Raw genomic sequence first — 25,491 nt, 5'->3', positions numbered from 1 at the left:
ATGCATTCGTAAAGATCATGGGAGAGGTATATTACCTCTTCTTATTATCATTGCTAAAATTATTTTATTAGGGCTACAGAAAATAATAAAACCAGCTTTTTCCTGATATGATTTTGTAAGGGCAAAGGACAACATGTTTCATTTTTAAAATATAACAATAAAAACCAAAAGCACAAACTGAAAAGGAAGAAAAACAGGCAAAACATTCTGGGGGGGGGGGGAGGGAGCAGGCACCAGAATACATTTCATGATAGTTGAAAATCATGAAAAAGAGGATATCAAGTACAGCTCTGGGATAATACAAAAAAAAATACATGAGGGGCACCTGAGCAGTAGCAAGCATATCATAGGCAGTCAAAACAAGTATAAAAATCCATTTTATACTAAAGGATTAAAATCAGAAAATCTTTGTTATCTTCTGTACCAGTTCTGTGCCTCTGGTAACCAACTCCAACATAGAATCAGAAGTGTATGAGACTTATTGGTGGGCAGGAGTACATCTCAAACTAAAGGGAAAGGAGTAGAGTAGGTATGGAAAGCCTTCAGACCATCATGCAAGTCTATTGTCTTAGGAAGGAAAGAAGTTAAGAAGAATTGGGTAGGAAAAGCCTCAGACTACAACACAGCTCTGACAAAGTCTTGGCCAAGACACTCAATGGGGAGCCCCAGAGCCTAGATTAATCATTAATGGCATCTCTTATGGGCTGGAATGGCCCATCTGTAGTTCCCACTCTGGGTTCAGCCATTGGCTAAAAACAGCCCATGCCTAGAGTAGCTTATTATGGCAGATACTTGCGATAGGCTGTCTTTGAAGGGACATCTGAATGGCATTCCTACAGGGCTGCCATACCCTCTTCCTCTAAGATGCAAAAATTACAAGGTCGATGGGACAGAGCTTTTTATCTTCTTTGTTCATTGATATATTGCCAGCACCTCAAATAATAAGTGGCATATAGTGGGTGCTTCATAAATATTCACTGAATTAATTAATTACAGACCATATTGTATAGCATAAACATGATTGAGCTGCATTTAGTTACTGCATTATAGAGATAACATATGTGTCTTCTGTCCTTGAGAAACGAACTCACCATTTCTTAGGAAACTAGTTATACCATTAAAGCATCACTGTAATATTGTTTAAAGCCTATAACAGACTTATGAAGGACTTCTTGAAGAATGAGAGAGAAAGAGAAGTCAGGAGAAGCTTCACACTGCAAGTGACTTCATCTGATTTTTTTAAATTATTTATTATTATCATTTTAAAAATATATTTATTTTAATTCAAGTTAGTTAATGTACAGCGTAGTACGGGCTTCAGGAGTGGAAGTCAGTGATTCATCACTTACATGCAACACCCAGTGCTCATACCAGTCTTTAATAGTTTCATGAGATTTATTTTAAAGAGAGAGAGAGTGTGTGTGAGCAGGGGAGAGGGGCAGAGGGAGACAAAGACTTCCACACTCGGGGCGTAGTCCAATGCAGAACTTGATCCCACTGCTCTGGGATCATGACCCGAGCCCAAATCAAGAGTCAGGGCACTCAAATGACTGAGCCACCCAGATGCCCCAGTTTCATGAGATTTAGATACATGGATTTTTTTTTCTGAAGTGAAGGAAAAAGACTCAGTCTAAAACACTGCAAATGACCAGAAGCCCAGCCAACCAAGTTAATGGATCTCACAGTCTAGAACCAAGAGAAATCCTGAAGTTATTTGCTACAATGTGTGTTTATTTCAGTAAAGGAAGTCTTTTGGACACTTACAAGATTCCATTCCTCCTACAGCTTCAGTTCAGTTAAACCTACATTTGCTGGAAGCACCCCTGGTCAAGGGAAAAGATTTATGCATCTTACTTCTATGGGGAGAAAATAAATTAGGGAAAATTAAGAAGCAGAAGTTTATTCTGTCCATCCATCCATACATTTTTTTTTGTCTCCTCAACTATTAAATGCCATGTTGGAAGGTGTATTTTCATGTTTCAAATAAAAAATTCTACTATGGTGTTAATGTGGTTATGGGACCTCTTCCTGATTCTCTCTGTGCCATCTGTCCCTACCCTCGCTTATTCTCGGTTGTCAGGTATTTAGTAGTGATATTGGGAGGCAAAAAGTGAGGCTTCTATCTGGCCCAGCTGCTCGGGGTCAGAGTCACTGCAAGATTTAAGTTTTTCTATTCAATTTTAACCGGGTTACTAGCATTTTTGCATTCATTTCATGGGTTTGTTCACTCATCCATTTGCTCAAGAAATATTCTGTATATAACTTCTGGACTGGGAGAAAGATTGCTAGAGGATCATAAAAGAAGTAATTTTTTTAAATGCTGGTACTGAAAATTTTGTGATCATAAAGCAAGATATTTTGGAATTAGAGTGGTTACAAGTATGGAAAATGACCAGGGCGAGGCCGTGGAAGGGAACATCTGTAGGGGAGTAGAGGTCTGCCATTGGCTGTGAGGCCTTTGAGGAACTAGAAGCCAGGGAGTTGGATGGGTGTCACCTGGGGGCTGAATTCTGCTAGGATTACAGTAGAGCATGGAGTCAACACAAAGTCTACATCAGGTGCAGAAGTAGGAGTCAGCTATGGATGAGGAGTGTTCAGTGAGGTCTGTAGATGAGACCAAGAAAGAGGGGGAAATGATGGTATGTCCAGATGAGATATTCCTCAAAAACGATTGCTTTCAAGAGTTGGGAGCGATGATCAAGAAACAGTGGTCGAGATTGAGAAGGACCTAGATCACCCCTCCTGATTTCGAGGACTGGAAGAGAGAGCACCACCATGTGAGGAGACTGCAAAGGAAGCACATCCTTGGTGCAGGGCCAGGTATCAGAGTAAGACTAAGAAGTACGAAAACTGAAGTAACCCAGCTTCGGTTGTGAGAAGTCCAAAGTTATTTAGCCAGTGGAGATAGTAGAAAAAACTCGATTTTAATTTAGTCTTATTCTTTTTTTTTCTTTTTAATTTTTTTTTAACTTAGTCTTATTCTTATTCACAGGCTGCACCTCCTCTGCCTTCACTGAAGTCTGAGAGTTGGAAATGGTCAGGATACATTACATATTGTGGCCACAGTTACATTTGAGAGCAGAACTCATTTTGCCTCCCTTCTTATCCATGAACACTGGAATAAAAAATCAGAGTAGGCCAAATAGAAATAGGAAAGCAGGCCTAATGGGAACAATAATATACTCATTTCTCCTTTCTCTTACTATGGTTTTATACACCTGAGATGGATACCTGTATTTTCTCTCTCTCTCTCTCTCTCTCTCTCTCTCTCTCTCGCTCTCTCTCTGGCAGGGGATGGGGTAGTGGGTATAGGAGAATACGAAAATTCATACGAAAAACATAAACTTGGTTCCTGCTATCCTAGTTTGTGAAGCAATTTCTCTCTGCATTGGTCATGCAAGGAACTTCTTGAAAACCATTTGCCAAGTTGTTTTAGAGATTAAAATGAGTGTTTTTCTTATCATTCACCAGAATATGGGAAAGCTAGTAGTTCTCAGGTTATGTTTGAGGAAAAGTGTAAAATAGTCTTCCTCCGATCAGTCTTTTTTTCACACTTTTCTGTCTTTGGATGCCACTGCCCTTTCCAAGAACCCCATATCTTGTGGCTGCCCTTGGATGCCTAATTCCACTGCAGTGATCCACCCAATACTTCTCATTAGAACACTGACCTCGTTCTTTCCATTCAGTCAGAATCGTACCTACACAGTGACCCATTTTTTTGATTATGTGCCTGTATTATCCTCAGAGGGTTTTTAGCTGAGACATTTAAATTCAAATGAAGGAATTTTCCAGCAATCAAAGTGTTAGGGAAACAGGATAATATTCCTTAAGTTAGAACATGCAGACAATTGCTTACCACATACTGCAGCCTCCAGTAGGATTTGTCGTTACATAGGATTTGTCCTTTATAGAGTGAAGCCAAAGCCCCTAAACTTCATGATTACAGAATTATTGACAAAAGCCCAGAAATCAAGGAATCACACAAAATACTTGCTGAAATCTGCTAGACAAAATGTGCCGTTCTCTATCCATGCTATTTGGCTAGGGCATTACTCACCAGAGTAAACCTTGGATGTAAGATCCAGTCAACAGCATATCTCAGACACAAGAGGCAGAGTTCTTGTCGCTATGGAGACAACAGAAAGAGAAGACCACGTCACTGTCCTTGAAGACTTCTGGTACAACAGAAATGAGTAAGAATATAAAACCTTGCTCGTACCCTCAACACCAAGTCCATATGAATGTAGTGAAAAGTGTACTACGTGAAGGCATAGCTGAGCCAAAGGTGATTTTTCAGGACATGTAGCTGGCTACTTACTGTCGTGTCTGTATTAATTTTCTTCTAAAATCCACCCTCTTTAACTAAATGTGGTGGCATTTATTCCCTCTGAAGTAGTTTGGATATTGAATAAAAAGTTATAATAACTATAGTTCAATTCGTGTGTTGGTATTAAAGAACAGAAACATCATTCACATATACATTCATTTCCACATCCATTCATCCATACTTTATTAATTATATTTTCAACTAATTTTTATTCAGGGATCAGCATGGGTCAGCCTTTGATAACAATGGTAAATAATATGTAGTTCTTCCCCTTAAAAGATACCCAAATCTAATTTATCAATGAGTGAAGGCACTAACTACAATTGTAAGAACAGAGACTGTAGAGTCTAGTATGCTAGTAGTATAAACTTGACCAGTTAAGTTAGATGCTTTATAATTAAGTTTATTGTAGGTGATACGGGTATTTCTGAGAATAAAAAAATATACACACACGCAAAAACACACACATTCACCTGCGGAAAAATTTATTATTTTTACTTATTTATTATTATCTTACTGATAACATTAGGAACTCCAGAAAGCTGACTGTCAGAGAAAACCAGAGCTGGATAGTAGTTAAAGGGATGGAAGCAGATTTTAATCAGAAACTATTGCAGTAGAGGAAGAGAGACCTCAGTATACAACTGGGCTCAATCCAGAGCCCTGAATGGACTAGTGGAGATTTCTAATCAAGGAGTAGAGTGGATGGAAAATTACTAAAAGTAGGCATTACGGGTAAAGGTGGGATTCTGGGTAAACTGACTTAACAGGATTCTTGCTGAAGGCTGCCAGGTGATTAGATGCCATCTGGGGGATGATGGAGATGATTTGATCAGATATCAATGGCGATCAGATATCAAGGGTGAGAATTCTGGCTAAGTCAACTTGGGAGGATTCTTTCTAAGACCAGGCAATGCAAAGACGAACAGGGAAGTCCAACAGTAGGGATCTAGAAGATGGCTCAGAATATGAAATTTGGTCAAGAAGAGACAGTCTTTGTCATGACACAGCTCCAAATGGTGCCCATAACTGTGCAACTTAACCTAGGTGGAAGAATGAGAAAAAATCAGGACACTTGCCGGTATAGAAGAATTGATGGGGTTTTCAGAGGCTTAGATTTTAGTACTGACCTTTATGTTAATAGTAAGCAAATCCACCTGTTTAAACCTCTCTGGCACTTAGTTTCTTTATTTGTAAAATGCAAGGATAGGACTCAGCGGTATTGAAAGAAATCTAAGATGACAATAGAACAGCTCCCAAGTAGTCTGTCGTGGCAGGGTGATATCAAAAGGCCATAGCAGATCTCTATGTATATATTGTACTCTTTACAGGGGAAGCTCTCATTTCTCCTTCATGGATCTGCATTTCATGTGTTCTTAGCCTGGTTACACCCATCATTCAGTCAACGAGGTCACTCAATGAACACTGAGAGTCCACTCTGTCCCAGACCTATGGCTAGGGACTGTGCTCCCGGATCTCACATTAGCTGGCACTCACTCATTCTCCTGAGAATCATCTTTCCTTCTGGTCAGATTAACATGTTTCTCTGGTTAGAAGAAGCCCTCCAAAGACAGTTCAGTGTATAAACAGGGAAGTGAATGCCTGTTTCCACAGGGCATTTGGCTTACAAATAGTTTTGATAAAAAGAGATTGATAGTGTAATTACCCAGTCTTTATGCTCAGAGCACCTTGAAGAAGGAGTCTGAGATGGTTTTGGAGATGAGAACTCCCCTTCCTTTCAATGAACTGTGTTAAGTACAGGAACACCACAAATGCTTATATGCAAGAGGATATGGTACAAAGAACTCTTTCTGAAAACAGTCTTTGAGGTGAATGACTGAACCATCCAACTGTGTGTCTCCGTGGAATGCCCCGTGCTATGAATTGAACTGCGCCCCTCCAAATTCATGTGTTGACGTTCTAACCCCCAAACCTCACACTGTGACTTTAGTGGAAAACAGAATCATTGCAGATATAATCAGTTGTGATGAGGTCATAACAGTGGGCCCTAATCTAACATGACGGGTATCCTCCTTATAAGGGAGAAGTGTGGACACAGAGAAATATACGCAGGGACAATACCATATGAAGATGCAGGAAGAGATCTACAAGCCAAAAAAACAAAACGAAACAAAACAAATAAACAAAACCCAACCACCCCAAATTTCTGGCAAACCACAAGAAGGTAAGAGAAAAGCAAGGGACAGATTTCCCCCCACAATTTGCAGAAGGAACAAACTCTAGCAAAACTTGAGCTTGTACTTCTAGCCTCCAGAACTGTGAGACAATAAATTCTTGTTGTTTAGGCCACCCATTCTGTGGTGCTTTTTATTGCAGCCCCAGAAAAAAAAATATCCATCAATGGGGCAGAAAACATTGCACTGACATTTCTCTGAGAATTGTTATGTGCAAGAGGCTTAGGGCAAGTTGGGACACATTTAGGACATTTATTACCTTACTCCCAGGGGTGGAAGCGTACTATAAAAGAAACATCAACTTAAATGTACATCTAGAAAATAAAAAGATATAATACAGGTTTTCCTCTTAAAACATATTTTGACAAAATCTTTTTAAAAAGGTATTGAAAAAAACAGATTTATATGACTTTCCGGGAGAGAAAGACACAGAGGAAATATAGAGGAAATAAAAGATACAAAGAATGAGCAAGTGCTCTCAAATGCCGCAGTTCATTCGGGAAAAGTATAGCTGCATAGAATGTTCAGTAGAGAAAGAGAATGGTATACCCACACACACACACACACACACACACACACACACACACACGCACACACACACACACACATTTTCTCATGTTATGATCTCTACAATTTTCTAGAAAATCAGAATCACGTTTAATTTGAAGTTGTGTTTATTTGTTTACCACTGTACAGATCAGGGATTCTCACAAATAGTTTGAAAAAACAATCTTAGGGATATGGGGGAGTTTGGGTGGATTGGAAGTTTACTTTTACAATTCCAAATTACAGAGCTGTGGATGACTTACTCTCCTGGTCACACTGATGCAATAACTTTCCAGCTCCTGGGGACTCTTCAGTCTCTTCCCCTTGTCCTTTCGCTTTCTTGAGTGGGCTACTAAATGAACTGGAAAAGAGAGATGAAATATGTTGCGTTTCTTTTAAGCTTTTCAGTTATTTTCATATTTGTAAGTAAAATATGAATAGGTCTTTTGCTTTTCCGCTATTTGCCATTTTCTTTGACTAGCCTGAGGCATCCCTTTGGTCTGAGGCGATGAGGTGAGCACAAGGGTGGGAATAAATTGCCACAATGAGGTTGAAAAACATTCAACACAGGTTTTGCAATATTTGACAATAGACTTGAAGGCTTTTTCATATAAGGAAAAGGTCTTCTCTCTCCTCTTAGCGCAGAGCTCTGTACCTTCTCACACTGATGTGTTAAGAATGAGTAACAGACATAAAAAAATATTGATTTCCTCAGAACTGCTGGGGTTTTAAAGTAAGGCCTGGGGCCAGGAATGTGGACAGGCCATGCTTGCTGGGGTCAGGCCTTCAGTTCCTCACCACCACAAGAGAACCAGGAGCTGACAGAAGCCGCCGGCTGTCTCCCAGATGAGCAGCAACCGGGGGAACAAAACATCACCATGGAAACCAAAGGAATCAGAGGACAACAGGAGGATGCAAGATTTCCTTTACTTATGAGGTCATGTGAGCCACAACCTCCACCAGGAGAAAGAGATGTAAACTCTGAGTGGCTGCATATTTTGTTTAAAAGCATTACATTATTGCATCAGGCTGTACTGCACTAATTAAGGGCGATCTTCTTCCTTTACTACCCAAGGTTCAGGGGCCTTTGAGGAAGATAAGATTAGTCTCAAGGAATGAAGGCAGATTCTCTTTGCACATCCATGTTACAGTGTGAGTATAGTTGCTATTCAGATTAATTTTATTAACTTTTGCTTGGTTTTCTGACTGATGTACAAGATAAGGTGAATTAAGAAATCCACACTGATGACCAATGTGGAGGGGATCTGAACAGGAACATTCTGTGCCCTCCCACTGACCAGCTCTCTTCACTTCTTAAGGGAACTGAGAATCTATGGGTGGTTTTGCAATTAAGAGGGGCTGTGGGTCTCTGCAGAAATATTTCTTCTCAGGTTTAATATAATTATGAGCACTAATATTTCAACCCTGTTGGTTACTGGGTAGAGTGAGGACAATGAGGTTACTCAAAGAAACTTGATGATAATGTAGGTAATATTGTTTCTCAAATAATAACCTAGGGAGAGTTTCTTTTTATTCTAACCTGTTATAGACATGGTGCTTCTATAAAATACAATAAAAATGAGTCGCTGAGGTCCGGAGAATTTCAGCGTGCTCCTGAAGATCATGAGTATCGGTGGTGGCAGTGGTGAATGGCAAAGCTGGAACATTAATTAAGACGATCATCTCCTACTATTATTGGGCATGCACTTTTCCTTTTCTCTATATTCATAGCTACTGCATCAAAGACACTTTGCTATGAATATCTCTTCTAACCTCAGGAAAACGGTGAGTGGTTGAGGGATATCGGTTAAACAATGGAAGTCAGGGCTTTGCCCTAGAAACTGTACAATCACTAATTTAAATAATACAGTTCTGTCCACTCAGAGCTAATAATCAGAGCTAATGACCGGGGAGTAAACTTTGCATTTAGACCATGATACGCTACACAAAACTTCTCAAACAAAGACAGCCAAATAAAACACTGAGTATCCTTGTTTTATAAATGACAATGCTGCATTAGGAACGCTCATGAGTGTGGGTAACACTCCCCAAGAAGCATTGGGGGTGGAATAATAGGATTCCTAATTACATTACTTTCAAGTTTCTAAAAGGTAAAAACATCAATGCTTCTGTAATAAGGACTGAAGGTATAAAGAAAATGTTTAAAAGGAAATGTTAATGGAAATAAAAACAGGTGGTATGTAAATTCCTAACAATAATCTCTAATTTGATGTATAATTTTCTGGTGAACAGGAAAACACAACAGTTAGCAGAGAACATGCTGCACTTGATAGCTTAACTGCATTTGGCTCCATTAGCCATTAAAAGAAAATATTTGCTTCTATTTTACCTTTACTTTTAACAAAGCCTTTTTTTTTTTGCTATGCTTTGAATTAGTCTTAATAGGACATCTATTTCACACTGGATAACTCCAAACTGCTTATTTAGGTGTTTCTATGGTTCAGTAACTAAGCATGGATGAATATGTAATTAGCTCTTAAACTCTACCCTAATAGGCAATATACGATCGCTGTTCTATAGAACTTCATTTAACATGTCCCTAAGCATTTTTAGAATGTTAAATAGACAGTATTACCTGGTATTTGCTTCAATGCAGTGAATTTATTCCCCAGTAGACACATAATCTATACAAAAGTTTGAGAAGAACTATTCAGTGTAGTGATATAAATATAAAATCTGTCACAGGGACTAGAATACACAGAACATTTAGGAAATTGAGAGGAAGTAGCTATGTCCCTGGACAGTCCTTACAGAATTCAGTTTCATTTGAAGGCACAAACTAAAGTACCAAAATATAAAATGTCGATTGTTTTAGAAGTAAAATAACAGACATTTAAGTAGGTGTTGGGCAACATGACTGGAGAAAGATGAACAACCGAAATTCAGTTAGAAAATGTTTTATGGTTTATCAAAAATTCTATCTGGAAATGACAAGAATGTCCCTGAAATTGTTACAACAAGGAACATTCTTTTTCCTCCTCCTAAAAGTTGCCTTATGAGCTATGAGATGCTAAGAAAGCTTTCTGCAACATGTTATGATTACAAGAAAGATCAAGGGCAGGAGGGAGATATAAAAATAAAGTTGTTTTCTGAAATAGTAAGAAAATAACAAGAATGCTAAAAATTTTCCACTGAGTCCTCAATTGCATTTAGAAATAAAACAATGACTTTATGATTCTATTAATAAACATTTTATTGGGTTCAGGGAGAATTTTTCATGATTATTGCATACAGATCAGTAATTCCTGTAAACCTGTAGACTCTGCTTTTGGCATCTTTGAATAAGGTAAGTGGATTCAACAGCATTTTAAAAAAAATCTCTGCTTAGCCCTAGTTAATAGACTCAGGAATTACATAGAAAGTCAGTTGTCAATGAAAGATTACTTCAAAATGCATTCAGTTGGACATGTAAGTGAAAGAATTTAGAATAAATTTTTTAAAATTTCTGTTTGACTCCAGGCATATTCCAAGTTAACTTATCTGTGTATAAAAGTCTGTTTTTATTTTATGTATATATAAAAATATATTTCTTTCTAATTCTGAGGAAAACCTTCAGTCACCTTATGTTTTTAGAATTTTACTTTGTGATTGTTTTGTTGACTACGTATCACCTGTTTTCTTGATTATTAAAGTGAAGCATGCTCTTGGCATGAAATGGGAAAAAATGAAAATGTGTATGCTGACTTCCTGTCTAACTCCTTGCTGGGGGTAGGTCCAAGAGTTTTGAGTGAAGGCAGAGGGGGTTGGAGGGATTTAATAACAAGAATTATTGGAGATGGCAAAGGCATAAAAGTTAATAAATATAAATAAAAATAATTAAGTTGGAATATTCAGAAGAAACTCCAAAGTTTTCTAGACTTTATTGAGAGATAAAACAAGGAAAGAAGGATAAAATATTCAGTGGCATCTTCACTCCAGAAGTAATTTCCAACTACAGTGGAACTGTGCATGCTCCAGTCTATTTCTCTCCCTGCTAATGACATATCAATTAATCTTCACAAAATGCAGCCAGTAATTAGAGGTGGAGCCACAACAGTCTAATCAGCTCCACCATGAAGGGATGTTCAGGAAAATACCTCTGGATACTGGTAACATATCGCTTCTCCTCTAAACTCTAAAATACAGCATTGTCTTGACTTCAGCAACAATATGAAGAAGAACCATGGTCAGGGTCAGAACTGCCTTATATAGTTGGTATGGATGTTGAACATTCTTGGCACTTTCCATGAAGATCGCTTCTGTGCCTTTAATCACCTATGAGGTCTGCATCTTTTAGAGCAGAGGTTCAGCAGGGTAAATGAGCAGAAAAATCAATCAACTCCTCACTGGGAAGCAACATAAGCAACATTGTTAATGGGTATTATGTTTTGGTTCTTTTTTTCTATTAGCAATAATCGCGCCTCAGATAAACCTCATTGGCTATGATTCTGCCACTGCACAAAGCTTGGTTCTTCTTTTCTATGCAATTTAAAAATTATGTCGCTGAGATTATACTGTATCATGTAATTCTGTTTATTACTTTTCTGCATATATATGCATACATATATATTTATACATGTATATATTTTTCATATCATTAATCATTCTTCACAAAAATGATTTTAATGGTTGCATTTTGCTTGCTAAGATTTTTTTCAGGTTAATGCATTTTTTAAATTTCTAAATATTCTATTTCTTTGTGTCATCTTCAACTTCTTTCATAAGTGTTTTATAATTTTCAGAGTACAAATCTTTTACCTCTTTGGTTAAGTTTATTCCTTGGTATCTTATGGGTTTTGGTGCAATTGTAAGTGGGATCAATTCTTTGATATATTTTTATGCTGCTTCACTATTGGTGTACAGAAATGCGACAGATTTCCGTATTGATTTTGTATTCTGCAACTTTACTGAATTTGTGTATCAATTCTAGCAATTTTTTGGTGGAGTCTTTTGGGTTTTCTACATAAAGTATCATGTCATCTGCAAGTAGTGAAAGTTTGACTTCTTCCTTGTCAATTTGGATGTGTTTTATGTCTTTTTGTTGCCTGATTGACGAATTCCATACTGTCAATATTCTTAGCTTCCCAAACTATTGTCCTCTTCGTAGAAATGTAGACCATTTCCTTGTTCTACTATTACAACAATGTGGCAGTGAAAACTCTTACATGTTTTTATATATGTCTTCTATATTCTTCTATATATGTCTATCTGTCCACGATAGGTATTTCAACATATGATTATCGGGGTAAAGAGTGCACTTTTCTTGGGTAGGTACTGCCTGGTTCATGATCAAGAAGTCATTCCAAAAAGAAATGTCTGCTTCCTTTATCCTCATTGTCTTTCTCTTCCAAGTTTCTCTTTTACCAACATACATCCTTCTCTCAAAATCCCTCAGTTTGGTATCTCTTCCTGCTTCCTTGGAAACTCCATTCCTCTCCACGTGAATTAAAGATTCATCCTCTTGGTCCATTTCAGTACTGTGGACACTACAGGGGCACTGTAAGAGGAGCACCTCAAGAAGGTCTCCTCAGTGGGCGCTTGGGTGTCTCAGACAGTCAAGCGTCCAACTCTTGATTTCAGCTCAGGTCGTTATCTTGCAGTTTGTAGGATTGAGCCCTACCTTGGGTTCTGCACTGATGGCTTGGAGCCTGCTGGGGGTTTTCTCTCTCCTTCTCTCTCTGCCCACCCCTGCTCACTCACTCACATTCTCTTTCTCTCTTTCAAAATAAATATATAAATTAAAAAAAAAAAAGGTCTCCTAGGCTTGATCACAAGCTCTGTACAATGCTGTGGGCTTTCTAGAAGATCTGAAGGTTTGGTTCTAGTTCAAACTGGAATTCCTTTCAAATCAGCCATGGCTAACTTTCTTACCAAATCTCCAGGATGTTGGTATATTTCACCAAGACTGTATCATGTTTGCTCAAAAATGGTACACTCTGCATTTGTATTAGGGAGGGAAGATTCTATCAGTATGACCTTGTCTTTGATCCTTTTAGAAAAATAAATCCCATCATAATTATACTAAACCCAATCTCAGTTTGTAACACAGGAGAAACTACACTGGGTAAGCATGATGCTACCCTGTAGGAATTGTACCAACTCTGATGGTATCCTTTTGTTCCGAATGTGAAGGGGCTTGGCAGATTGCATATTAATCACACCATGCATGCACATTCACACTTAACTCTCACAAGATGCCAAGTGGTTGCTATCATCATTCCCTTCTAGTAGATAAGGGTATGTACTCAATCTTAAGTGGTTACATAATTTAAGATCACAAAAGTAATTCAAAACAGCAGGACTTTGCCTAACTTTTGAGGACCATGACATTAGTCCCTAGGCAATCACCACCACCACCACCATCATCATCAGTATCATCATATAACATTTAAATAGTTTTCACTATGTGTTAGACTCAGTCTAAATCCTTCACCAAATTGGTGACCCAATGGAATAGGCGATCTTATTACCGTCTTTTGACACAACTCTTTGAGGTAGGCAGTATAATTGTTACTATTTTATAAGTGAAAAAAACTGGAAACAGAGAGGTCATAAAATTGGACAAATGTCGTACAGCTCAAATGTCATAGAGCCAGCTTGACTAACCTTTGCCTTTACTAATTTGGAGTTTATGATCTAGATGTGACCATCACAGATGACAATGAAGAGAAAACAGTTCCTTGTGATATAGTATACCAATACTGAAAAATTCTTTAAATAAGCATTGTTTTACCTGACTTATGAGGTTGCTATAAAATTTTATAATAATGTTTGCAATTTTTTCATCATAAAAATAGTACATGTTCATTAGCAAATCATATGTTTCTTAACAAAGTAAGGAATAAACTCGCTTCTATTATCATACCAGGACCTCTTGTTTAGCATGCTGCTGTATTTTCCAGGTTTTAAAAATACAAATATATAAACAAAATTGGGGTCATTACTAATTTTTCCATTTTGAGTCCTTATATCTCAACAGTATGCTTTCTATGCTATTTGAATATTTACTTATTTATTTACTTTTATTTTTTTTGTTCTTTTTAATTAAAAAATATTTTGAGAGAGACAGAGAGAGGGAGACAGAATGAGAGCTGAGAAGGAGCAGAGAGAGAGGGAGAGAGAGAATCCCAAGCTCCACACTGTCAGCACAGAGCCCCATGCGGGGCTTGATCCCACGAACCATGAGATCAGCACTTGAGCTGAAATCAAGAGTCAGACACTTAGCCAACTGAGCTACCCAAGTACCCCTATTTACTTTTAGTTTTGAAAGAGAGAGTGTGAGTGTGGTAGAGGGGCAGAGAGAGATAAAAGGGGAATCTTAAGCAGACTTCACCCTCAGTGCAGAGCCCAGTGCAGGGCTTGATCCCATGACTCTGGGATCATGACCTGAACAGAAATCAAGAGTTGAAGCTCAACCTACTGAGCCACGCAGGTGTCCCTATATTATTTGAATACTTATAAAGTTAGTTCTAGGAACCGTGGCTCTGGGAAGTGAGGGGACTTCCCTCTACTTATATGTGTCAATATCAAGGGAAAACACATGGCTTCTTATACTGATTTTCTCCCAGTTTGGGACATATATTTACGTGGGTGTTTTTTCCTCTTAAGTCGTGGATTCTAACTGCCATTTAGTACTTTCACATAATTTTGTCTAGTGCTTTCTTCGTGTCAATTCTTGAGCATCCACTGAAAAATTACCAGGGTTCCCTGAGGGTATTTTGTTCTGCATCATCTCTGCTGGTGATCATTAACCAAAATGTGTGAATTGGTTTCAAAAGCACCATTTTTAAAAGCTTTTTTCGGTCTATTGAGCTCACAGGGAGTTAATCAAAGCAACTCCAGCCAGAGCTGGTGATTACCATTTGTCCTTCCACAACCCTTGCTTTGGCCCTAAAGTGGACCACATCCTTATCATCCTTGGCTAGTAAATGTAAACCAAATGATGTGTTTCACCACCTGAAATGAACTGAATCTTTTTTTTTTTTTAAGTATTTTTTTTCAACGTTTATTTATTTTTGGGACAGAGAGAGACAGAGCATGAACGGGGGAGGGGCAGAGAGAGAGGGAGACACAGAATCGGAAGCAGGCTCCAGGCTCTGAGCCATCACCCCAGAGCCCGATGCGGGGCTCGAACTCACGGACCGCGAGATCGTGACCTGGCTGAAGTCGGACGCTTAACTGACTGCGCCACCCAGGCACCCCGAAATGAACTGAATCTTAATCAGAAAGTGAAGTGATAGGATCACCATATTTTTTCCTGAACTGAAATAAAATTCACATGTAACATATAAGCTTTCTATCTACATTTTACTTCAGAAACTCTCTATGAATCCTGTATAAAACGTATTATTCTATGTGTTTTACTAATAGATGCTAACACTTTTAGAGTGCTTATAATATACTGAAAATGCCCTAAACACTGCACATGTGTTATTTTATGTAAGCTCATAACACATTCATGAGATGTTATGGGCTGAGTGTGTTCCTCCAAAATTCATATGTCGAAGCCCTAACCCCCAATTTCATGGTATCCCAATTTGATGGGACTTTAGGTGGTATTAGGTTTAGATGAGATGATGAGGGGGCAGTCTTCATGGTAGGGTTAGTGCCCTTAGATAAAGAGGTCAGAAAGATTGCTTCCAATCTTCTGTCTTTCTCTTTGCCATTTAAAGCCACAGCCAGAAGATGACTGTAAGCCAGAGAGAGAACCCTCACCTTGAATATGACCATGCTGACGGTCTGATCTTGGATTTCCCAGCCTTGAGACTGTTTGAAATTAATCTTTCTTTTTTTTTTTTAAATTTTTTTTCAACGTTTATTTATTTTTGGGACAGAGAGAGACAGAGCATGAACGGGGGAGGGGCAGAGAGAGAGGGAGACACAGAATCGGAAACAGGCTCCAGGCTCTGAGCCATCAGCCCAGAGCCTGACGCGGGGCTCGAACTCACGGACCGCGAGATCGTGACCTGGCTGAAGTCGGACGCTTAACCGACTGCGCCACCCAGGTGCCCCGAAATTAATCTTTCTAATTTAAGGCACTCGGTCTGTGGTTATTTTGTTATAGTGCACCAAGCAGACTCAGACATAAGTATGTATTGTATGATTACAGATGAAAAAGAAACTTGGGGAGGTAAAGTAACTCACAAAGTCATTTTTCTAGAGAGCTGGAATAAACCATGACCACTAAATCTAGTGTCCAACACCTAATCACCATGCGATATTGCCTCCTCCCTCCCAGAGAGCCAAGCATGGAAAGAAAACCAGCCTTTCTGTGAAATATTGACAGAAATTCACAGAATTTCTTGATGTTGTTGATACACGCAAGCCAACCTAGTCCTGGAATTCAGGAGACCCATTTTACTGATGTTGTACTGAGCCCAGCATCACAAATGATCACAATAACTTCCAGGATGGTAATAGTTAACAAGTTTTATCCATATTACCCACTTTACTACAATTTATTCTTTTGATAATTATCATATTTCATTTTAAAGTAATGCTTTTTTTTCATAGAAACCAAATGAATGACTTCAGCCTTTCATTCACTCAGTGCCAAATACACTAGGATGGAAGTAACGGAGTTTTGTCTCTAGATACTCATTCTTTTTCATTCATTTATTATACACACTCTTATTTAGTGCCTCCGTGTCAGGCACTCTTCAAAGCATTGGGAAACAATGGTGAGCAAAACAGATAAAGGTACCTGTCTTCACAGAACGTATATTCTGGTGAGGAAAGAGAGACTGATAATAAACAAAAAATCAAGTAAATCAATACTTAAGATAATTTCTTGCAGTAGGAACTGTTATGGAAAAAGTAAAACAGAGACAAATGAATGAGGGGCTTCAGTCAGAGAACATTTCTTAGGGATGCCAACATTTGCACTGATGCTTGAATTATGAGTGAGAAATTATAAGGAAAGGCATTCCAGGCAAAAAGAACAGAGAATGCAAAGTCCTAGAGTCAGAATGAACTTCCATATTCCAGGGAATAAGGGGAGATTTGTTTTTAGAGCCAATGTCCCATTTTCTTTAGGATCAATTTGATTTATTTCAGACCCTAGACATAAACCAGTTTGCATGGCTGGATTAAATAACCTAGTGAACTCTGACCCACGTTGCTTAGGCATTAAGGTTGTCAAGTACCCATTTGGGTTTTGTTTATGTCTTCCTTCCTGTTGAATGTTGTCCTATTTGAAATCTTTCCAGCATTTACTCTAAAAAGGAAGCATAGGTCATTTAAATGAGAGAGCAAGCAGACAGGAGATGCTGTAAATCAGAGCATTACTGGTCATGATTGGATTTTGAACATATTCCAAGAATACTTTTTGCATTCCTCTCCAACCTCTTTTGATCTGATTGATTTATGCTAGAAATTATGATCTCATGTTACAGTCTTCTCTTGGTTTGCTGCTGGGATACTGGTGCTTTACAATGGCAGTGATAATGAACATAGTGAAATCATTAAATTCCTACAGCCATTAGCAGAAGAATTTGGGGTGGGGGACTTTATTTTTCTATGCAAGAAGTTCCATTTGAGTCACTAATTCGAGTAATGGAAACCCACATGCCACTAATGACTCAGACCACTTCACTAGGGCGTGCCTTAGTATACATGTTGGGCAAGGCCATCAAGGCAGATGACAACACATTTGTTGAGCAGAAGAAAAATTTACAGTTAAGGGTCTTAAGATAAAAAGCATGTGTGTGGAAGAAATATCTCTTTCCTTTACCAGAAATTCCCTTATTTATCAATATTTTGTCTAATTAATAACCTAAAAATATAAACAGAATCATATAAGCTGGTTTCTAAAGTCTAATTTCAGAAATAAGAAAGAAAATATACAGGGAAAGTGATATATATCGTTATATTACTATGTATCATGATGCCAAAATAATAATTCTCTGACAACAAAGGTGAGTCTTAATTTAGTAGGATCATCAGATGACCAGGCCATGAGAAAACCTTGAAAATTGTGTCATTTTTTAAAGGAAAATTATTTGTCAAATAATTTTGAATATTTAATGATATATTGAGAAGTATTTATTTTCAAAAGGTTGTAGGCCATGTTAGCTATTGTGATTTGCTTTTTTTCTATTCCAAAAGAAGTCCTATAGTCACCTGTTATTAGCTAATATCACAGGAATGTTAATGAGAACACCTTATTTAGGGGAGACAAATATGTTTCCTCAGAGGCTTTGAAAAAAAAGCTTAATGCTACATTTACCCATTAAATTAAATTCTGCCACATAGGCAGTTTTTAATAAAAGTTTTAATTTTGTTTCCCAGTAAATCTAGCTCTGCACAGACATTTACCATTTAAAAATTAACTTGCAAGTAGCTGCTGCAGTGTATCTGTCAGAGGCAGAAGAGGTGTCTAATCATAAAAGTCTGCAGTGATAAATAAAGAACAATTATCTCATGGCATTTGGTGATTTGGAAACCCATAGATTTAGACATAAATGGGGACTCACATGCCTCTCTCATGCTTATCTTTATGGGAGGACAGGGCATAGCAAGTGGGGATTTATGGTCCTCAGATAAGCATGAAGACAGTTCTACAGATTCTATTCTTCTTGCCCTGTTGGCACATATTCTCAACGTGCCCTGTTGGCGCATATTCTCAGGATACCACCTGAAATGCCTGGAATTCCAACATAATTCATTTCACAGGTGTTTGTTGGCATTTCAGAAAGCCAGGGCCACTCATCACATTGCCTTACTGAAGAACCAGGATGAGCTGATCTTCACAAACATCAGAACCATCATTTTTTTAAAAACAGAATTTATGTGAAACATGAAAGCAATGGTGCTTATACTAGAGTTGCTGATAGCAATATACTGAGAATCTTGATTGGAAGGAAAACATGGAAGATCTTCCTTTATGTGGTAAATTTGAGAAAAAAAATCATTCTGTTCAATAATTACCCAGAAGCCAGTAATACCTAGAATGAAAAAGAATCTATTTTTTGCTCTTTCCAAGTATGATTAATATTCAAAAAATGTCAACTATACATGCATATAATCAGATAAGACAAATACTGAGAGAATTACATTGGAAATTATTTTGTATTATCTGAAAGACAAGAAAGAGTTTCAATTCTAAGCATAACCAGAACAATTATTTGATAGTTATATGTAAATCTATTAATGAATTATGTAAATATGAGATAATATATTACTGAATCTTAGCAAGTCATTTTTATTCAGAACACTTTTGAAGCTTTTGTACATAATGAAGTGTGTTGAGAATATTTCAGCTTAGTTAATAGCTATCTTTAAAAAAAGACATATTAAACATTTTTTAAGTCATAGGCTGGGAAATGTTTGCAAAGTGAATTCAAATAATTAGAATTACTTAAATCCATCTAGGATTTTTAAATCACTTAGAAGTTTACTAAACAATTATAAGGATAAGAAAATGGGATTCAAAAATCAGAATCTGGTTGAGTGTGAGTTTTAAACCTGGCTAAATAAGAAAGATGATTTATTAGAAGCTTAATTTATACTTTGGAGGCCTAAAAAGGGAATATTTTAGATTTGTTAAGTCAAGATTTGTTCTAGATACACCAAGTTCACAATGCCTGCAATTCCAGAAACACTGATGGCTTGTATCATCACTTAGACTTCTCAGACAAAGCATTGCAAGAAATAGAAATGAGCAAAACAGCATTACATCAAATTTTGTTGCTTTACTGAACTGTCTGCATAAGGGACCCTCGTTACAAACTATTGAAAATATTTTTAGTCAAAACTGTGATTGGAAGTATTACTTATTGCTTTCGCAGGTTGAAATTTAACATATCTATTCATTCATTCAGTAATTCAATGAGTAGAATGCCCACCAAGTATCACACCCATTCAAGGCACTGGCCATTTAGAAGTGAACAAAAAAGGAAGAAACAGTCCCTACTGTGAATAAAATTATCAATTAAGTACAAAATCATAAATATAAAAATAGATGTGCCACACTGGCTAAAATCAATTTTTTAAATAAACATCAGCTGTGTTAATGGCCAAAAGTCTTCAGGAAATGACATCTGCTCTGAGAGGGATAACATATCGGTATATTTTTAGGTGTAGCATAGCTGACCTGCAATATTTTGGAACTCTCACTTCTTAGGGAAAATCAATTCCTAAACTGAAAATCTGACTCAAAATATCTCACTTATATTTCACTTGAGTGAAAAAAAAACTACACGTAGATGAACAGGTAGGTAAATTGATAAACAACAGAGAAAAAACAAACACAATGTTCTATATCCAGGTTCCTCTAATATTTTCCAGGAGCAGTTCAATTAGTCCATCGTTAATAATCAGGAAGGATATTTAAGTATGATACGTGCCAAAACTAACATCACTTTTGACACAATTGCTTTGGCAACCACATAGATGAAGTAAATAACTCTACCCAGCAAGTTAAATCACTTAGTTATACAGAGGTTCACTTCAAAGCTAGTGATCCTCATGGTTTCTAAGGATACATTCATATGCACACCTTATAGGAACTATAATACAGGTAGGTGTTTGATAACTCTTGTACTCAAAAGCTTCTGCTTCTTTAATATACTGACATGAAAACCTTGGGAGTTTCTAACAAATACTTTGTGACCATTAAAGTAGATTCATTGCTACCTCTGAGCAAAGTACTATCCTAGGTTTTAGATGTCCCTGTGGGGCCACTTTTTATTCTGAGATAATATTGGTAGCAACAGCAGTGGCCAATATTTATTATTTTGAGATAGCAATAATGCTAATGGTAATAACAGCAATGATAGTAATAGCTGACTTACTCCATGCTAGGCACTGTGCTGAGGGCTTACATACATTATCTCACTTGATCATCTAAACAACTTAAAACTTTTAATAGTGGAAAGTGAAATGCAAGGAAGGAGTGTTATGAAGACAGTAAGGGGGTGATGTTCTGGATTTGGCTCAAATTTAACCAATTCCAAAGTCTGTATCTATAATTCCAGTTCGAAATAAAACCTCAACACTTTTAACTACACTTGGAAAATTTAAGGGTATACCAATCCTGTTTTACCATGACCTAGATAATGTCGATATTTAGGTTCCTGCCAGCAATCTTTATTTTGAGGAGTTTTCCCTAGAGCTCCTCCCGAAGTTCAGCTGGATCAGTGGGTATTTATAAAGGATCACCTAAGAATAGTAGTCATGTAATTTTAGGATTATTCAAGCTTCATTTCAGCATGCAGTGAGAAATATAGAAAGCTACATGATTTGGCTATTCAGTTGGCTTTACAGAACCAAAAATTCATCTTATCTCTTTTAACGTTAGCTACCAAGTTCCTTTAAACTTTTGAGGATTATAAACATGCATGAAATTATTTGAATCGAACAAGAAGAATAAATGAGGTAGATAAGATGAAGGAAAAAGATGATAGTAAAACTAAGAATACAATTACGCTGCAGCCAAACATACACGTAATCCTGCGATATGTCTGTGAAGTTGACTGAAAACTTCCTTTAAGGCCAGCGAAAGGAAGGTAATATAGTTGCGTATAAGATTTAGAGTCTACAAAAGATGAAAAACTAAGTAGTATTCAAGAAGACCACAGTGTTTTCAGATTCTGAATTATGAGAGAAATTTCTCTCCTGGGATCTAATAAAGACAAACTGTTCTTCATAGCATCTGACACTAGATTATGAATTTCATGGAGTTGTTTTTCCATTGCCCTGTATCACTGAGTCAAACCAGTGCCGTTTAAATGTGGATTTCTCTGGTAATCAATGAAATGCATCATATAAAAATTATTCCAGAAATAACATTTCTCCTGGACTGGCTTCGGATAAGGTTTGGATCGCAAGAGTTTAAGGTTGCAGTCTTTGGCAAGAATCTGTAACGCCGGCATTTTACAAACCGATTGAGAGAAATTTTGTTTGCTTTGATATAAGATAAAGATTTATTTTTTTAATGAAAAAAAAAAACATGATCCTAACCATGTTTACTTAAGATGTTTGTTTAAATAGATGGCTATCCCACCTTTTGGTGGAACTAGGTCAAGAGCAGTGAAGGAACAGAAAGGGCTATAGAAAGTGCGAGGAGGACCGAGCACTGGGTGTGGTATGTAAGTCATGAACCACAGGCATCTACCCCTCAAACCAAGAGCACACTTTACACACTGTATGTTAGCCAATTTGACAATCAATTATATTAAAATAAAGTGTGAGGAGGACCAGGACTGAAAACCTGGATGAATATCAGTAATAGGAGACTTTGGACAAGTTCATATACTTCTGTGCACATGTTTCCTTCCTGAAAGTTGGAGGTAGTGGTAATTATTTCATATGGTTCTCATGAAGAGCGATGGGATATGGTAGGGATCGAAACATGTATACTAGTACAGTAGTCTTCTTCAGAGCATATTTTTTAAATTAGAATTCGTCCTTGTCACTCATACTTCACTACCATGCCTTTGGTGTTATTGTATCTGTTAAATCAAATCAAACTTAGATGTATGCTAACACAAATAAATAACCATTTATATACACATCCACGTCAATGCCATGCTTAAGGCTATGTACGTTGGAAAGCAGAGTCATTATCCAGTGGGCTCGATTAGCGGAAGCAGATGTGCTAACTCATGCGTGTGTGTAGATAGGCAGATAGAGAGAGATGATGAAATTATCCTAATACTCTTAGATAAGAGAAACAGGGGTGGGGGAAGTACCCGTATGTGTTTGGATGACTCTGGGTGCCTAGCTGCTAGTGGATCACGCCCTGGATGGAGCCTGGTCATACCTCCTGCCTCTCGGAGAAACTCTACAACTGGTACACCTGCACATTAAACATGGTGCTAACACACTAGATGAGAAGTGACTGAAGGAGATGCCTGGGTAGATGGTGCTGTCCTGGTTATGGACTGCTGCTTAACAAGGAGGGATAGATAGTTAAGGGCGATGCTCGGAACTGGCACCGTACGATTCCCACAGTACTCTCTACTGGTTAAAAGTGAAGCTAGAAAGAGTTTGCAAAGAGGAGAATAGCTGCGCTGATGAAGCTGAGCACAAGAGAATTTGAATTGAAGACGGATTTCGGCATCAAAGGTGAAGGTTAAAAGGCAGTGTTCATTTTGAAATCCGTAATTTGCTGCTTCCGGCAGTCAGTCACCCTATTGACGAGCTTGTGCTCCAGGGCAAGTGACTAGAAAGAGCTGTCACGCGTTGGCTGGTGGCCACCTCTGCTGAGTATACTGTGAAGGGAAAAAAAATACCTTCCTCCCACTGTGCCTAGTCATGGTGGGCTGACCTCTGATGAGTGAGCCCTGGAGCCAGCAGGATTGGAAGCCTCATTGGAAGCACGTCTGTGATAACGACAGAAGAAAAGAGCCAAATCGCTAAATCATGACAACCTTGTTTTCCTTTTCTATAGCTTCTGTAATAAATTATTATAAAGTTAGTGGTATGGACTGCACAAATTTATTATCGTACAGTTTTGTAGGTCAGAAACTAAACAAAGTTCTCACTCGGTGAAAATCAAAGTGTGGGTAGGGTTGAATTTCCTTCTGGAGAAGAATCTATTTCCTTGTCTTTTCTAGCTTCTGGAAGCGCCTGCACATTTGGGCTCATGGCCTCCTTCCTCTGTATTTAAAGCCAGAGGGGCACCTGGGTGGCTCAGTTGGTTAAGCGGCAGTTAAGCAGTAACTTCGGCTCAGGTCATGATCTCACAGTTCGTGAGTTCAAGCCCCGCATTGGGCTTTGTGCTGACAGCTCAGAGCCCCAAGTCTGCTTCAGATTCTGTGTCTCCCTCTCTCTCGGTTCCTCCCCTGCCCATGTTCTGTCCTCTCTCTCTCTCTTTCTCTCTCTCAAATAAATAAACATTAAAAAAATGTTAAAGCCAGAAACATTGCATATTTTGGATCCTTCTTCCTTTCTCACATCTCCATTTGACTCTGATCTCAGCTGGGAAAGACTCTCTGCTTTGAAGGACTCATATGATTAGGTTGGGTCCACGTTAATAATGTGCCCATCTCAAGGTCCTTAACCTTAATTATATTTATTAGGGTACTCTTTTCTTTGTAAGGTAATCTCTTCATGGGTTCCAGAGATTAGGATTTAGACATTTTGGGGAACTCTTCTGCCTACCACAAACCCATCAGAAATGAAGAAACTTTATCTTAGATTCCTTTCCTCCTGTTCCTCCACTCCATCTCCCATTCTGGCCTGGATTTGGGGGGTGCTAAGTTCTACCCTTTCCAGTGGCCACAGCAGTAGCAAATTTTCTGTATGGCTAACGTGGTGGCCAGTGGTTGCTAGCAATGCCATTAAGGCAAATGTGAAGGGGAGCTCATACGTCCCTGGTGGCTTGAAAAGATGACTAGAACTGATTGTCAGGGACGTGTGAGCACTCTGAAGAACTGGGAGCTAGTTGAAAAGAATCTGGGACAGAAACTGCACTTTCTGGCATGAGCCTTTGGAGAGTCAGAAACAAAATAATTGGGGAGATTAAATATGAACTAATTTTCTTTCCTTAAAAGCTGGTGAAAGCTGGGGCATACCAGTTAGAGTTGAATGAATACATATATTGTTTCTCACGGCCACTGCTGTTTGTGCTCACTCAAAAGCCTGATTTGCTACTTATAATAATAAATACTGGAGTGACATGGAAACACACAAACACAGAGGTATAGCGAAAGCCATTTTTAAAATGAAACCTCTATAGATATGCAAGATTTAGCTTCCTTGCTCATTCCCCAGGCAGGAGCCTGCAATAGTCTATTAATAGCATCCCCTGACATATCACACTCTGCAGATGTTCCCTCACTGCTGAATTTTTTCCCACACCCAAACCTGTTATCAATTATCTATATTTTCATTTGGGGAGGCCACAGCCAGGAGGAGCATTAACTCTGGTGCTGTCAGAGCATTTCTTCTTAGCATTAGCAAGGTGGCAGTAACTTTGCATAAAATATTTTTTAAAATTCAATGAGCGGTTTCCTTATGAATTTATTAAAACTCCTTATCTATCACGAAACAAGGAGTACCGGTATTGTACAGCCATATATCTTGCACCTGTGAAGTCTGAAAATCAGGACAGAGGAAGTAGTAACACTGGGCCAAATCAAAGTGCAAGAGGGAGGAGGGCAAAGGGTATGAGGAAAAGAGAATGATGTGTGTGTGTTCCACACACAGGGAGAAAGCACTGATTAACAGTAGGTTCTCAGAGTGCGTGGGTGGCTCAGTCAGTTAAGCATCTGACTCTTGGTTTTGGCTCAGGTCCTGATCTCATGGTTCCTGAGTTCAAGCTCAGGGTTGGGCTCTATGCTGATGGTGCAGAACCTGCTTGGGATTCCCTCTCTCTGTGCCTCTCATCCGCACTCTCTGTCTGTCTTTGTCTCTGTTTCTCTCTCTGTCAAAACAATAAATAAAAACTTAAAGAAAAGTAGGTTCTCAACTCTCTAA

At 38.2% G+C, this 25,491-nt stretch overlaps 1 long non-coding RNA gene and 1 pseudogene across 1 annotated transcript in view; both read right to left on the bottom strand.

The window, feature by feature from the left end:
- LOC122495514 overlaps window positions 1-7,933 on the bottom strand; it is an 84,924-nt gene extending 76,991 nt beyond the window's left edge. The window contains exons 1-2 of the long non-coding RNA XR_006300483.1: window positions 7,332-7,933; window positions 4,058-4,126 (exon numbers count right to left, since the gene is read on the bottom strand). This is a non-coding gene — a long non-coding RNA (uncharacterized LOC122495514). The remainder of the gene's footprint in view (window positions 1-4,057; window positions 4,127-7,331) is intronic.
- Window positions 7,934-11,355: 3,422 nt separating this feature from the next.
- Window positions 11,356-11,534, bottom strand: LOC122496153 (annotated as a pseudogene).
- Window positions 11,535-25,491: the final 13,957 nt, after the last annotated feature.

The sequence above is a fragment of the Prionailurus bengalensis genome, chromosome F2 (assembly GCF_016509475.1).
Source record: "Prionailurus bengalensis isolate Pbe53 chromosome F2, Fcat_Pben_1.1_paternal_pri, whole genome shotgun sequence".
Taxonomy (NCBI): Eukaryota; Metazoa; Chordata; class Mammalia; order Carnivora; family Felidae; genus Prionailurus; species Prionailurus bengalensis.
The sequence above is the reverse complement of the archived record's forward strand: the minus strand, read 5'-3'. Positions and strand labels throughout refer to the sequence as shown.